The sequence below is a fragment of the Pinus tabuliformis genome, chromosome 2_2, assembly GCF_031772625.1.
Source record: "Pinus tabuliformis cultivar Carrire ecotype Pingquan chromosome 2_2, CPIR1, whole genome shotgun sequence".
Lineage (NCBI taxonomy): Eukaryota > Viridiplantae > Streptophyta > Pinopsida > Pinales > Pinaceae > Pinus > Pinus tabuliformis.
In genome coordinates, this window is record NC_142300.1 from 803,067,198 (window position 1) to 803,082,440 (window position 15,243).

Here is a 15,243-nt window from a genome sequence, read left to right on the forward strand (position 1 = left end):
CTCCATATTATATTGCAAGGAGCATGTTTGAATGGGATGCGATGCCCAGATAGACGTGCCCTCGCCCGAGGCCTCGGGTGCAAATTGTGTTCAAAAACTCTATGATTCACGGGATTCTACAATTCACACTAAGTATCGCATTTCACTACGTTCTTTATCGTAACAAGAGCTGAGATATCCGTTGCGGAGAGTCGTTTCCATGTATGTTATAGACATTTTTGCGCCTTACAACATGAAGCATGAAATGTCCATAATCTAAGGGATCCAAAGTCCCTAAACATGTTGTTCCTACCCCTAGAGGAACAAGGTCAGCAAACCACAGCACTGAATAACAGTTCTCCACCTGAAAACACTCAAAAACAAGGCAATTCTAGATCATGTCAACTGCTCCACTGAGCATCTCCGCTGAATGTCAACTGCTCCACTGTCTACCTGCGCTGAATGTCAACTGAAAATAAGGCTACCTGCGCTGGGTGAGTTGGGACATGTGGCACAGTCATTCCTCAAGGTGTCAATGCCCAAGGAAGCTTCCAGAATGACACTTGGATCAGAGAATTCGACTGGTGATGAGTAAGAGGGTCTAGATCTCCAAGTGGAAGCAAGAACCTCCAAGTGGACTCAAGAACTGAAGAATAACTGAAGTGGGAGAGGACACTAGTCAGCTTCATGCCAGCCTCAAGCTGACTCATCCTTTCTCCAATACTCCTATATATAGATCTCTCTCATGAGGTCTAAGGAGGCTGGAATCTTGTGAACGTAAGGAAGTGCTGTTGGTTTGAGTGTAGAACTATTGGGTGATTTGCTTTGAAGGAGGTGAAGAGGAGATTTCTTTCTGCTGGGAGGTGATGCTGGATTGGGCCTTTTATGGTTGTATCACTTCCTGAACTTTACTTCTTCCATTAATAAAGCATTTGAGGTTCTTCTATATGCATGTGTCTCAATGGTGTATTGTTATACTTGTGTATTTTATTTATTCTAATCCTTGAATCAATTATGAATGTATGCTTCTTGTAGTTTCCCTCTCTTGCCATTTTGCAGGATCTTGGTGTAGCTGGGCCAGTGAAAGAGCAAGGAGCTGGGAGCAAGCAGCAAGGAGAGAAGATTGGATCAATCATTAGCGGAAGACATCAGTTAGTGGATCTCTTTCTCCCCTATTTTTCTTTCATAAAGAAGAAATCTTAGATAGCTTTGCTTCGATTGTTGCTGAGGTACTATCACCCTTAGAGTGGGATAGGGTCATTCCGTATTAGATACTTTTCCCAACAACAACATATTACTGAAAAATCAGCCACAAAACTGGATAGGGGCACCCACCACAACAAATGTAAGGCCAAGGGGAAAAAGGAGGAAAAACACATGAGAGAAAGAGAAACAAAGGTGTCTAACCCCCTCATGGGGGGAGGCTTGAACAGAGGACAATCTACCCCCAGCCCCATGCCCTCGCAAAAAGGGGGGAAATGCATGGGACAGCGATCGAGAAGGACTAGGGTGGCCACCCAGGGAGCTTACACTGCGTTTAGCCCTTCCCCAACACCAGCCCACAACAATTCCCCCTTTTCTCCGTAGAGCTAGGGACCGAAAGGAAGAGAAAAAGGTAGAAAACAAAGCACAAACAAAGCAGAAGCCTCCCAAGCCCTGTGCCTTCAGCAAAAGGGGTGAATTGAAGGGGACGATGATCAAGAAGGACGAGGGTGGCCACCCTGGGAGCTCACACTGCGTTTCGTCCTTCCGGAACACCAATCCACAACAATCCCACCTTTTCTCTGTAAAGCTAGGGGCCACGAGGAAGAAGGGAAGAGAACAAGAGAGAAAGGGATATATCAACCGCGGCTACCGGCTCACAAGGGGAGGAGGCTTCAAACAGAGAATAAGCTTCCCCAACCCCATGCCTTCGCCGAAAAGGGGGGAACTGCAGGGGACAACGATCGAGAAGGACTAGGGTGGCCACCCTGGGAACTCTCTCTGCTTTTCATCCTTCCCGAACACCAATCCACAACAATCCCACCTTTTCTCCGTAAAGCTAGGGGCCGAAAGAAGGGAAGAAAACAACATGAAAGAAAGAGAGATAACAAACACGTCCATCGGCTCACAGTGGGAGGCTCAAACAGGGAATAAGCTTCCCCACCCCCATGCCTTCACAAAAAGGGGGGGAACTGCAGGGGACAGTGATCGAGAAGGACTAGGGTCTTCACCCTCGGAACTCGTACTGCTTTTCGTCCTTCCTGAACACACCAATCCACAACAATCCCACCTTTTCTCTATAAAGCTAAGGGGCCAAAAGCAATATGGGAAGAAAACAATAGGAAAGCAAGAGATATCAAACGTGGCTACTGGCTCACAAGGGGAGGCTCAAACAGAGAACAAGCTTCCCAAACCCCGCGCCTTCGGAAAAAGGGGGGAACTGCAGGGGACGACGATTAAGAAGGACTAGGGTGGCCACCCTTGGAACTCAGCACTGCTTTTCGTCCTTCCCGAACACCCATCCACAACAATCCCACCTCTCCTTCGTAAGGCTAGGGGCAAAAGGAAGAAGGGAAGAAAACAACACCAAAGAAACAAAGATCCCAAGAAAAGAGAGAAGCTCAACAGCACGCCGAGCAAGATGTCCGCTAACCAAAAAGAAATCAAACAAGGCACCCAATCAGAAAATCGTCCCACCTCTTCACACCCTCCCACATGCATTCAGCACAACACCCTTTCCAGCTTTACATCATAGCAAAAACAACCAAGCAAATAAATCAAAACCCAAAATTGACCAACAAAAAATACGAGAGCCATGATGAGACCAGTGTCTGTAGCACGTCACTGAGAGGTAAACAGCCCCCCAACCCAGTGGCACAAGGCTTCAAACGACAAATAGACTGCTGCCCATAACACAAACCCACCCCGCTATTGCACCCCTCCATGTACAAAACACCCAACAACCTTTCCAGCGAGAGAGTCAACGGGGGTCAAAGAATCAAACTCCAAAGAGGAGTTGTCACGGGCCGACACTCAACGCTGGAGAAAGCCGCGGGCCACAAATACATCGACGGTGCAAGGCCACTAGAGAGAGGGACGTTCGCAAAGCGCACACCACGAAACAAAGAAATGACGCAAGTCCCACAAAAAACCCACAATCCAAAGGGAGGAACAAAGACACAACCTGCTACTTCTTTTTCCCTCAGAAGGGGAGTGGCTCATGAGAGGACGAGGAATTCCCTCGATGGCAAAGGCACGAGATAAGATTGCCACCCTCATGCCCGTCGGTGGGGAAAATTGCGATCTCGATGGAGCTTAGATCGAGGGATGGGTTTTTCCTTACCTAGACACCCAACCCTTCCGCGAGGGCATGTCGAGGAACAGTCGGGAGGGACTAGGGTGGCTAGCCCAATGGGTTGAACCGCTCTTCATCCATCCCATACTTGAACGCACCCCGACAATCTTGCCTCACAGAAGGTTTGAGCTACCAGGCGCGCACGCAACCACACCCTCGACCCAACCACCAGCGAAAAAGCTCACCCAAGAAACACATCAACTGCCGCCACCTTTTCAAGAGAACCAACTATGGAAGCCCACACCCTTGGCCCATGCCTTCCAACGAACAAAAGACCGAGCACTGCCGCTACGAATGAGTCCGAATTTATCCATCGTTTTTACCAAGCACCTCAACTCTGCAGCAACCATGCCTGGCCGCACAGATCGTCAGAAGGGCTCCGAAGAAACAAGCTTCCGAACCCCCTGCAGAAACACATTGGGGGGAAGAAAAACAAAGGATGGGTGGGAAAAGCACAAGCATGGCTTGCAAGCACACACGAAAAAACAACCATTACCTCGAGACAAGCAACCAACGATGTTCACGCCAAACACCAAACCAGCTCCCATAGAGACGCACCACAAAGTCCCACATTGCAATCAACACCCAACCAACCCGAACCAAAAAAGAAAACCCCTGCTATCAATGATCCTACCGCAGGTTCACCTACGGTAACCTTGTTACAACTTCTCCTTCCTCTAAATGATAAGGTTCAATGAAATTCTCATGACGTCGACGGCGGCGAATCGCCATCGTCGACGCAATCCGAACACTTCAACGGATCATTCAATCGGTAGGAGCAACGGGCGGTGTGTACAAAGGGTAGGGACGTAGTCAACACGAGTTGATGACACGCACTTACTAGGAATTCCTCGTTGAAGACCAATAATTGCAATGGTCTATCCCCATCATGATGCAATTTGAGAAGATTTTCCGATCCTCTCGAACCAGGAATAAAAACTCGTTGGCTGCATCAATGTAGCGCGCGTGCGGCCCAGAACATCTAAGGGCATCACAAAACTGTTATTACCTCAAACTTCCATGGCCTAAACGACCATAGTCCCTCTAAGAAGCTGGTCGCGAAGGGGAACCTCCACGTAGCTAGTTAGCAGGCTGAGGTCTTGTTCGTTATCGGAATTAACTAGACAAATCGCTCCACCAACTAAGAATGGCCATGCACCACCACCCATAGAATCAAGAAAGAGCTCTCAATCTGTCAATCCTTACTATGTCTGGACCTGGTAAGTTTCCCCGTGTTGAGTCAAATTAAGTCGCAGGCTCTACTCCTGGTGGTGCCCTTCCGTCAATTCCTTTAAGTTTCAGCCTTGCGACCATATTCCCCCCGGAACCCAAACACTCTGATTTCTCAAAAGGTGCTGGCAGAGTCCTTAGAGCAACATTCGCTGATCCATGGTCGGCATCGTTTATGGTTGAGACTAGGATGATATCTGATCGTCTTCGAGCCCCAAACTTTCGTTCTTGATTAATGAAAACATCCTTGGTAAATGCTTTCGTAGTGGTCCATCTTTCATAAATCCAAGAATTTCACCTCTGACAATGAAATACGAATGCCCCCGACAATCCCTATTAATCATTACTCCGGTCTCGAAGGCCAACACAATAGGACCAGACTCCTATCACGTTATTCCATGCTAATGTCTTCAGAGCATAAGCTTGCTTTTAGCACTCTAATTTTTTCAAAGTAATAGCGCCGGAACCGCGACCCAGCCAATTAAGGCCAGGAGCACGCCGCCGACAAAAGGGACGGAAGGGCAGGTGCACACCGAGTAGGCGGACCGACCTTGACGACCCAAGATCCAACTACGAGCTTTTTAACTGCAACAACTTAAATATATGCTATTGGAGCTGGAATTACCGTGGCTGCTGGCACCAGACTTGCCCTCCAATGGATCCTCATTAAGGGATTTAGATTGTACTCATTCCAAATACCAGACTCGATGAGCCTAGTATTTTTATTTATTTTCACTACCTCCCCATGTTAGGATTGGGTAATTTGCGCATCTGCTGCCTTCCTTGGATGTGGTATCCGTTTCTTAGGCTCCCTCTCTGGAATCGAACCCTAATTCTCTGTCACCCGTCACCACCATGGTAGGCCTCTATCCTACCATCAAAAGTTGATAGGGAAGAAATTTGAATGAAGCATCGCCAGCACAAGGGTTGTGTGATCCATCGAGTTATCATGATTCACCGGAGAAGCGGGCAAGACTGCGCTGGACTTTTATCTAAAAAATGTATCCCTTCCAAAGAGTCGGGACTTGGTTCATGTATTAGCTCTAGAATTACTACAGTTATCCGAGTAGTATGGTACCATCAAAAAAACTATAACTGATTTAATGAGCCATCTGCAGTTTCACAGTCTGAATTAGTTCATATATAGACATGCATGGCTTAATCTTTGAGACAAGCATATGACTACTGGCAGGATCAACCAGGTAGCACCCTCCCACTTCAAAGGGCATTCCGGGCGCTCTCTTACCGAGAACCAACCTGAACACCCATCAAGTCAAAGAGACGTCAAAATATCATGTAAAACTTTTATGCCTTGCACCTCTTGCATCCAAAGAAGGAAGCACATGCAACATGCCAAGGACATGGCAAACAAATGGGCAGATCTGCCGAGCCACAACGCACCAAGGCCACTCCCCGCCCCACACCGATGCCACCTAGGAGTCCACCCTGATAGCAGCAACAGTGGACCTCGATCAGATAATCGCCTGCGGCAACCTCGACACAAAGGCAAGGGAAGGAAATCATTCAAGACAAACCGAGCCTGCAACCTCTCTTAGAAATGCGCCCCAACCCACCCCTCCCCTCCCCACACAGGGGCCACCTAGGAGTCCACCCGAATAGCAACAACGATGGACCTCGATCGCATGATCGCCTGCGGCAGCCTAAATGCAAAGAGGAAACGGAAGGAAATAAAACAAGACCAACCGAGCCCACAACCTCTCTTAGAAATGTCCCCCGACCCTCCACACCACACACCGAGGCCACCTAGGAGTCCACCCGCGCCAGCAGAAATGGTGGACCTCGATCACTTGACCGCCTGTGGCAACCAGGATGCAAAGGCAAAGGAAGGAAGCAAATGCAAATCAAGAGGGTAGCTACACAATACAAGGACACATATCCGAGAAGGAGGAGGGATCGGGCAGCTCCGCACCCCATGCGCCCTACGTACAGGCAACCTAGGAGATTTCCCATAGCTTTACTGACCGGACAATGAATAATTTTCCCCTACAACCACCTCCACGCAAAGGAGGGAGGTCGAAGCGTTCCACCTCGAAATCCTTCTTCCAGATAGCCCCCACCATCGATGACTATAGTAGCAAGCCTCCTCCCCATTGGACCACGAGCACATACACAATTGAAACAACAAGTGCCCCCCAACCCTCCCCACAGAGAGGCCACCTAGGAGTCCACCCGGACAACAGCAATGATGGACCTCGATCGCATGATCGCCTGCGGCAGCCTCAATGCAAAGGAAACGGAAGGAAACGGAAGGTCATGTGCTACCGAGCAGGGATGGAGAGAAGACAAAAATTGGCCTCCTTACAAATGACCCAAGGCCATCGTTCAGGCAAACCGGACAAAGCAACTCGATTACCAACCCACCTTTCACACGGAAAGAAAACCTGTCACCGGTATCTTCTGGAGGGGCACGAGGGGGACCAAGACGAGCCAAGGAGCCACACCACAACAACCCATACAGCGCCAAGAACTTGGAGCGCAGAAGGGGAATTGTTCACGTATGCCTCCCGGGACGAGCATGGCCAACATTACCGCTCATGCGCTACCGAGTGGGGATGGAGAGATGATGAAAATCGGACACCCTACAAACGACCCAGGGCCATCATTCAGGAAAACCCGAAAACACAACTCGATTACCAACCCACCTTTCACCCGGAAAGAAAACCTATCAATGGTATCATCTAGAGGGGCACAAGGGGACCAAGACGAGCCAGGGAGCAAAACCACAACAGCCCCTACAGCTCCAAGAACTTGGAGAGCGGAAGGGGAATTGTTCACATATGCCTCCCAGGATGAGCATGGCCAACATTACCGCTCATGTGCTACAGAGTGGGGATGGAGAGAAGATGAAAATCAGCCACCCTACAAACGACCCAAGGCCATTGTTCAGGCAAACGCGAAAACACAACTCGATTACCAACCCACCTTTCACACGGAAAGAAAACCTGTCGCTGGTATCATCAGGAGGGGCACGAGGGGACCAAGATGAGCCAGGGAGCCACACCACAACAGCCCCTATAGCTTCAAGAACTTGGAGAGTGGAAGGCGAATTGTTCACATATGCCTCCCAGGCCGAGCCTGGCCAACATTACCGCTCATGCGCTACCGAGTGGGGATGGAGAGAAGATGAAAAGCGGTCGCCCTACAAATGACCGAAGGCCATCATTCAGGCAAACCCGAAAACACAACTTGATTACCAACCCACCTTTCACACGGAAAGAAAACCTCTTGCTGGTATCATCTGGAGGGGCACGCGGGGACCAGGGCGACAACTCGATTACCAACCCACCTTTCACACGGAAAGAAAACCTGCCACTGGTATCGTCAGGAGGGGTATGAGGGGACCAGGACGAGCTAGGGAGCCACACCACAACAGCCCCTACAGCTCCAAGAACTTGGAGAGCGGAAGGGGAATTGTTCACATATGCCTCCCAGGACGAGCATGGCCAACATTACCGCTCATGCACTACTGAGTGGGGATGGAGAGAAGATGAAAATCGGAAGCCCTACAAACGACCCAAGGCCATCGTTCAGGCAAACCCGAAAACACAACTCGGTTTCCAACCCACCTTTCACACGGAAAGAAAACCTCTTGCGGGGACCAAGACGACAACTCGATTACAAACCCACCCTTTCACACGGAAATAAAACATGTCGCTAGTATCATCTGGAGGGGGACGAGGGGACCAGGATGAGCCAGGGAGCCACACCACAATAGCCCATACAGCTCCAAGAACTTGGAGAGCAGAAGGGGAATTGTTCACATATTCTTCCCAAGATGAGCATGGCCAACATTACCGCTCATGCGCTACCGAGTGGGGATGGAGAGAAGATGAAAATCGGAATCCCTACAAACGACCCAAGGCCATCGTTCAAGCAAACCCGAAAAGACAACTCGATTACCAACCCACCTTTCACACGGAAAGAAAACTTCTCGCTGGTATCATCTGGAGGGGCACGCGGGGACCAAGACAAGCCAGGGAGCCACACCACAACAGCCCATACAGCTCCAAGAACTTGGAGAGCGGAAGGGGAATTGTTCACATATGCCTCCCAAGACAAGCGTGGCCAACATTACCACTCATGCGCTACCAAGTGGGGATGGAGAGAAGATGAAAATCGGCAACCCTACAAATGACCCAAGGCCATCGTTCAGGCACACGCGAAAACACAACTCAATTACCAACCCACCTTTCAGACGGAAAGAAAACCTATCGCTGGTATCATCTGGAGGGGCATGAGGGGGACCAGGACGAGCCAGGGAGCCACACCACAACAACCCACACAGCTCCAAGAACTTGGAGAGCAGAAGGGGAATTGTTCACATATGCCTCCCAAGACGAGCGTGGCCAACATTACCGCTCATGCGCTACCGAGTGGGGATGGAGAGAAGATGAAAATCGGCCACCCTACAAATGACCCAAGGCCATCGTTCAGGCAAATGCGAAAACACAACTCAATTACCAACCCACCTTTCACACGGAAAGAAAACTTGTCGCTCAGATGATCTGGAATTTGCATGGCCCCCCACACGACCGAAACGAAGCGACAAGGGAGAGTCAGGCAAACGAGCAGCACGAACATGCACAAAGCCAACCTCAGGTCACAACTTAGCATTTTTGATAAGGGCTCATTGGCCCGTGTGCGCACTCACCCGAATAAATTTTCATGGGTGCCCCGCACAACCGAAACAAAGCGACAAGGGAGAGCCGGGCAAACGAGCTGCACGAACGTGCACAAAGCCGACCTCGGGTCACAACTTAGCATTTTTTGATACGGGCTCGTTAGCCCGGGCGCGCCCTCTCTCAAACGAGTTCACAAGTACGCCCTCACATGACCCGCCCGAACGACCGAAACGAAGCGACAAGGGAGAGCCGGGCAAATGAGCTGCACGAACGTGCCCAAAGCCAACCTCGGGTCACAACTTAGCATATTTGATACGGGCTCGTTTGCCCGGGCACGCCCTCGCCCGAAGAACCTGCTCGAATGGGTTCACAGGGACACCCTCAACCGACCCGCATGAACGATCTTGCATGGGCACTCGAACGATCGAAACGAAGCGACAAGGGAGAGTCGGGAAAATGAGCTGCACGAACGTGAAAAAAGCCAATCGAGTCACAACTTAGCATTTTTTATACGGGCTCGTTCGCCCGGGCGCTCCCTCACCCGAACGCATTCACATGGGCGCCCTCAAACGACCCGCCCGAACAATCTCGCATGGGCGCCCGAACGACCGAAATGAAGCGACAAGGGAGAGCCGGGCAAACGAGCTGCACGAACGTGCAAAAAGCCAACCTCAGGTCACAACTTAGCATTTTTGATATGGGCTCGTTCGCCCGGGTGCGCCCTCACCCGAATGACCCGCCCGAACGAGTTCACACAGGCGCCCTCAAATGACCCGCCTGAACAATTTTGCATGGGCGCCCGAACGACCAAAACGAAGCAACAAGGGAGAGCTGGGAAAACAAACGAAGCGACAAGGGAGAGCCGGGCAAACGAGCTGCACGAATGCGCACAAAGTTAACCTCGGGTCACAACTTATTATTTTTTATACGGGCTCGTTCGCCCGGGTGCGCCCTCGCCGAACAAGTTCACACGGGCACCCTCAAATGACCGACCCGAACGATTTTGCATGGGCGCCCGACAAGAGAGAGCCGGGAAAATGAGCTACACGAACATGCACAAAGCCAACCTCAGGTCACAACTTAGCATTTTTGATACGGGCTCGTTTGACCGGGCGTGCCCTCGCCCGAACGAGTTCACACGGGTGCCCTACAACGACCCGCCCGAACGACCGAAACGAAGCAACAAGGGAGAGCCAGGCAAACGAGTTGCACGAACGTTCACAAAGAAAACTGTGGGTCACAACTTAGCATTTTTGATACGGGCTCGTTCACCCGGGCGTGCCCTCGCCCGAACGACCCGCCCGAACGAGTTCACATGGGCGCCCACAAACGAAACGAAGCAACAAGGGAGAGCTGGGAAAACGAGTTGCACGAACGTGCACAAAGCCAACCTCAGGTCACAACTTAGCATTTTTGATATGGGCTCGTTCACCCTGGCGCGCCCTCACCCGAACGAGTTCACACGGGTGCCCTCAAACGACCCGCCCGAACGATTTTGCATGAGCGCTCGAAACACCGAAACGAAGAGATAAGGGAGAGTCGGGCAAACGAGTTGCACGAACGAGCACAAAGCCAATATCGCATCACAACTTAGCATTTTTGATACGGGCACGTTCACCTGGGTGCACCCTCGCCTGAACGAGTACACACGGGTGCCCTCAAACGACCCGCCCGAATGAGTACACACGGGTGCCCTCAAACGACCCGCCCGAACGACCGAAACGAAGCGACAAGGGAGAGCCGGGAAAACGAGCTGCACGAACGTGCAAAAAGCCAAACTCGGGTCACAACTTAGCATTTTTGATATGGGCTCGTTCGCCCGGGTGCGCCCTCACCCGAACGACCCACCCGAACGAGTTCACACGGGCGCCCTCAAATGACCCGCCCGAACGATTTTGCATGGGCGCCCGAACGACCAAAACGAAGCGACAAGGGAGAGCTGGTCAAAAAAACGAAGCGACAAGGGAGAGCCGGGAAAATGAGCTGCACGAATGCGCACAAAGCCAACCTCGGCTCACAACTTAGTATTTTTGATACGGGCTCGTTCGCCTGGGTGTGCCCTTGCCGAACGAGTTCACACGGGCGCCCTCAAAAGACCCGACCGAACGATTTTGCATGGGCGACCGAACGACCGAAACAAAGCGATAAGAGAGAGACGGGAAAATGAGCTACACGAACGTGCACAAAGCCAACCTCGGGTCACAACTTAGCATTTTTGATACGGGCTCGTTTTCCCGGGCGTGCCCTCGCCCAAACGAGTTCACACGGGCGCCCTCAAACGACCCGCCCGAACGACCGAAACGAAGCGACAAGGGAGAGTCGGGCAAACGAGTTGCACGAACGTTCCCAAAGCAAACCTCGGGTCACAACTTGTCATTTTTGATACGGGCTCATTCGCCCGAGCGCGTCCTCGCCCGAACGACCCACCCGAACGAGTTCACATGGGTGCCCTCAAACGAAACGAAGTGACAAGGGAGAGCTGGGAAAACGAGCTGCACGAACATGCACAAAGCCAACCTCGGGTCACAACTTATCATTTTCGATACGGGCTTGTTCACCCTGGCGCACCCTCGCCCGAACGAGTTCACACGGGCGCCCTCAAACAACCCACCCGAACGATTTTTCATGAGCGCCTGAAACACCGAAACGAAGCGACAAGCGAGAGCCGGGAAAACGCGTTGCACGAATGAGCACAAAGCCAACCTCGCGTCACAACTTAGCATTTTTTATACGGGCTCGTTTGCCTGGGTGCACCCTCGCCCGAATGACCCGCCCGAACGAGTACACACGGGTGCCCTCAAACGACCCGCCCGAACGATTTTACATGGTCGCCCGAACGACCGAAACGAAGCGACAAGGGAGAGCCGGGAAAACGAGCTGCACAAACGTGTACAAAGCCAACCTCGGGTCACAACTTAGCATTTTTGATACGGGCTCGTTTGCCCGGGCGCACCCTCGCCCGAACGACCCGCCCGAACGAGTTCACACGGGCGCCCTCAAACGACCCACCCGAACGATTTTGCATGGGCGCCTGAACGACCGAAACTAAGCGACAAGGGAGAGCCGGGCAAACAAGCTGAACGAACGTGCAAAAATCCAACCTCGGGTCACAAGTTAGCATTTTTAATACGGGCTCATTTGCTCGGGCGCGCCCTCGCCCGAACGACCCGCCCGAACGAGTTCACACGGACGCCCTCAAACGAACCGCCCAAACGATCGAAACAAAGCGACAAGGGAGATACAGGAAAACGAGCTACACGAACGTGCAAAAAGCCAACCTCGGGTCACAACTTAGCATTTTTGATATGGGCTCGTTCGCCCGGGCGCGCCCTCGCCCGAATGACCCACCTGAATGAGTTCACACGGGCGCCCTCAAACGACCCGCCCAAACGATTTTGCAAGGGTGCTCGAATGACCGAAACGAACCGACAAGCAAGAGCCGGGCAAACGAGCTGCACGAAAATCGACAAAGCCAACCTCGAGTTACAACTTAGCATTTTTGATATGGGTTCGTTCGCTCGGGAGCACCCTCGCTTGAACAACCCGCCCGAACGACCCTGTCGAACGAGTTCACACGGGCGCCCTCAAACGACCCACCTGAACGAGTTCACACGGGCGCCCTCAAACGACCCGCCCGAACGACCCGCCAGAACGAGTTCACACAGGCGCCCTCAAACGACCCACCCGAACGATTTTTCATGGCTGCCCGAACGATCGAAACGAAGCGACTAGGGAGAGCCAGGCAAACGAGCTGCAGGAACGTGCACAAAGCCAACCTCGGGTCACAACTTAGCATTTTTGATACGGGTTGGTTTGCCTGGGCGCGCCCTCGCCCGAACGACCCGCCCGAACGAGTTCACACGAGCGCCCTGAAACGACCCGCCCGAACGATTTTGCATGGACGCCCGAACGACTGAAATGAAGCGACAAGGGAGAGTCGGGAAAACGAGTTGCACGAACGTGCACAAAGCCAACCTCAGGTCACAGCTTAGCATTTTTGATATGGGTTCGTTTCCCCGGGCACGCCCTCACCTGAACGACCCGCCCGAATGAGTTCACACGGGCTCCCTCAAATGACCCGCCCGAACGATTTTGCATGGGCGCCCGAATGACTGAAACGAAGCGACAAGGGGGAGCTAGGCAAACGAGCTGGACGAACGTGCACAAAGCCAACATCGGGTCACAACTTAGCATTTTTGATACGGGCTCGTTCGCCCGAGCACGCCCTCGCCCGAACGACTCGCCCGAACGAGTTCACACGGGCGCCCTCAAATGACCCGCCCGAACGACCCGCCCGAACGAGTTCACACGGGCGCCCTTAAACGACCTGCCCGAACAATTTTGCATGGATGCCCGAACGACCGAAATGAAGCGACAAGGGAGAGCCGGGCAAACGAGCTGCACGAACGTGCAAAAAGCCAACCTCGGGTCACAACTTAGCATTTTTGATACGGGCTCGTTTTCCCGGGCGCACCCTCGCCCGAACGACCCGCCCGAACGAGTTCACACGGGCGCCCTCAAATGACCCACCCGAACGACTCGGCCGAACGAGTTCACACGGGCGCCCTCAAACGACCTGCCCGAACAATTTTGCATAGGTAGCTGAACAACCGAAACCAAGCGACAAGGGAGAGCCGGGCAAACGAGCTGCACGAACGTGCACAAAGCCAACCTCGGATCACAACTTAGCATTTTTGATACAGGCCCGTTTGCCCGGGCGCGCCCTCGCCCGAACGACCTACCCGAAGGAGTTCACGCGGGCACAAACGACCCACCTGAATGACCCACCCGAACTAGTTCACACGGGTGCCCTCAAACGACCCCCCAAATGAGTTCACACGGGCGCCCTCAAACGACCCGCCTAAACGAGTTCACACGGGCGCCCTCAAATGACCCGTCCGAACGATTTTGCATGGGCGCCCGAACAACCGAAACGAAGCGACAAGGGAGAGCCGGGCAAACGAGCTGCACAAACGTGCACAAAGCCAACCTCGGGTCACAACTTAGCATTTTTGATACAGGCTCATTCGCCCGGGCGTGCCCTCGTCCGAACGACCCACTCGAACGAGTTCAGATGGGCACCCTCAAACGACCCGCCCGAACGAGTTCACACAGGCGCCCTCAAACGACCCACTCGAACGATTTTGCATGGGCACCCGAATGACCGAAACGAAGCGACAAGGGAGAGCCGGGAAAATGAGCTACATGAACGTGCACAAAGCCAACCTCGGGTCACAACTTAGCATTTTTTATACGGGCTCGTTCGCCTGGGCGCGCCCTTCCCCGAACAACCCGCCCGAACGGCCTGCCCGAACGAGTTCACACGGGCGCCCTCAAACGACCCGCCCGAACGAGTTCACACGGGCGCCCTCAAACGACCCGCCCGAACGAGTTCACACGGGCGCCCTCAAACGACCCACCCAAATGATTTTGCATGGGCGCTCGAACGACCGAAACGAAGCGACAAGGGAGAGCCGGGCAACCGAGCTGCACGAACATGCACAAAGCCAACCTCGGGTCACAACTTAGCATTTTTTATACGGGTTCATTCGCCCGAGCATGCCCTTGCCCAAACGAGTTCACACAGGCGCCCTCAAATGACCCGCCTGAACGAGTTCACACGGGCGCCCTCAAATGACCCACCCGAACGATTTTGCATAGGCGGTTGAACAACCGAAATGAAGCAACAAAGGAGAGCTGGGCAAACGAGGTGCACGAATGTGCACAAAGCCAACCTCGGGTCAAAACTTAGCATTTTTGATACGGGCTCGTTCGCACAGGCGCGCCCTCGCCCGAACGACCCACCCGAATGAGTTCACATGGGCGCCCTCAAACGACCCGCCCGAACGAGTTCACACGGGCGCCCTCAAACGACCCGCCTGAACGACCCGCCCGAACGAGTTCACACGGGCGCCCTCAAACGACCCGCCCGAACGACCCGCCTGAATGACCCGCCCGAACGAGTTCACACGGGCGCCCTCAAATGACCCACCCGAACGAGTTCATACGGGCCCCCTCAAACAACCCACCCGAACGATTTTGCATGGGTGCCCG

At 52.9% G+C, this 15,243-nt stretch overlaps 2 non-coding genes across 2 annotated transcripts; both read right to left on the minus strand.

Annotated features, from left to right (window-relative positions):
- Positions 1-39: 39 nt before the first annotated feature.
- LOC149195328 (5.8S ribosomal RNA) lies at positions 40-193 on the minus strand. The gene has a single exon (XR_016255325.1). It is a non-coding gene; the product is annotated as a 5.8S ribosomal RNA (ribosomal RNA).
- Positions 194-3,938: 3,745 nt separating this feature from the next.
- LOC149195329 (18S ribosomal RNA) lies at positions 3,939-5,751 on the minus strand. Its single transcript, XR_016255433.1, has one exon. It is a non-coding gene; the product is annotated as an 18S ribosomal RNA (ribosomal RNA).
- Between the last annotated feature and the right edge of the window lie 9,492 nt (positions 5,752-15,243).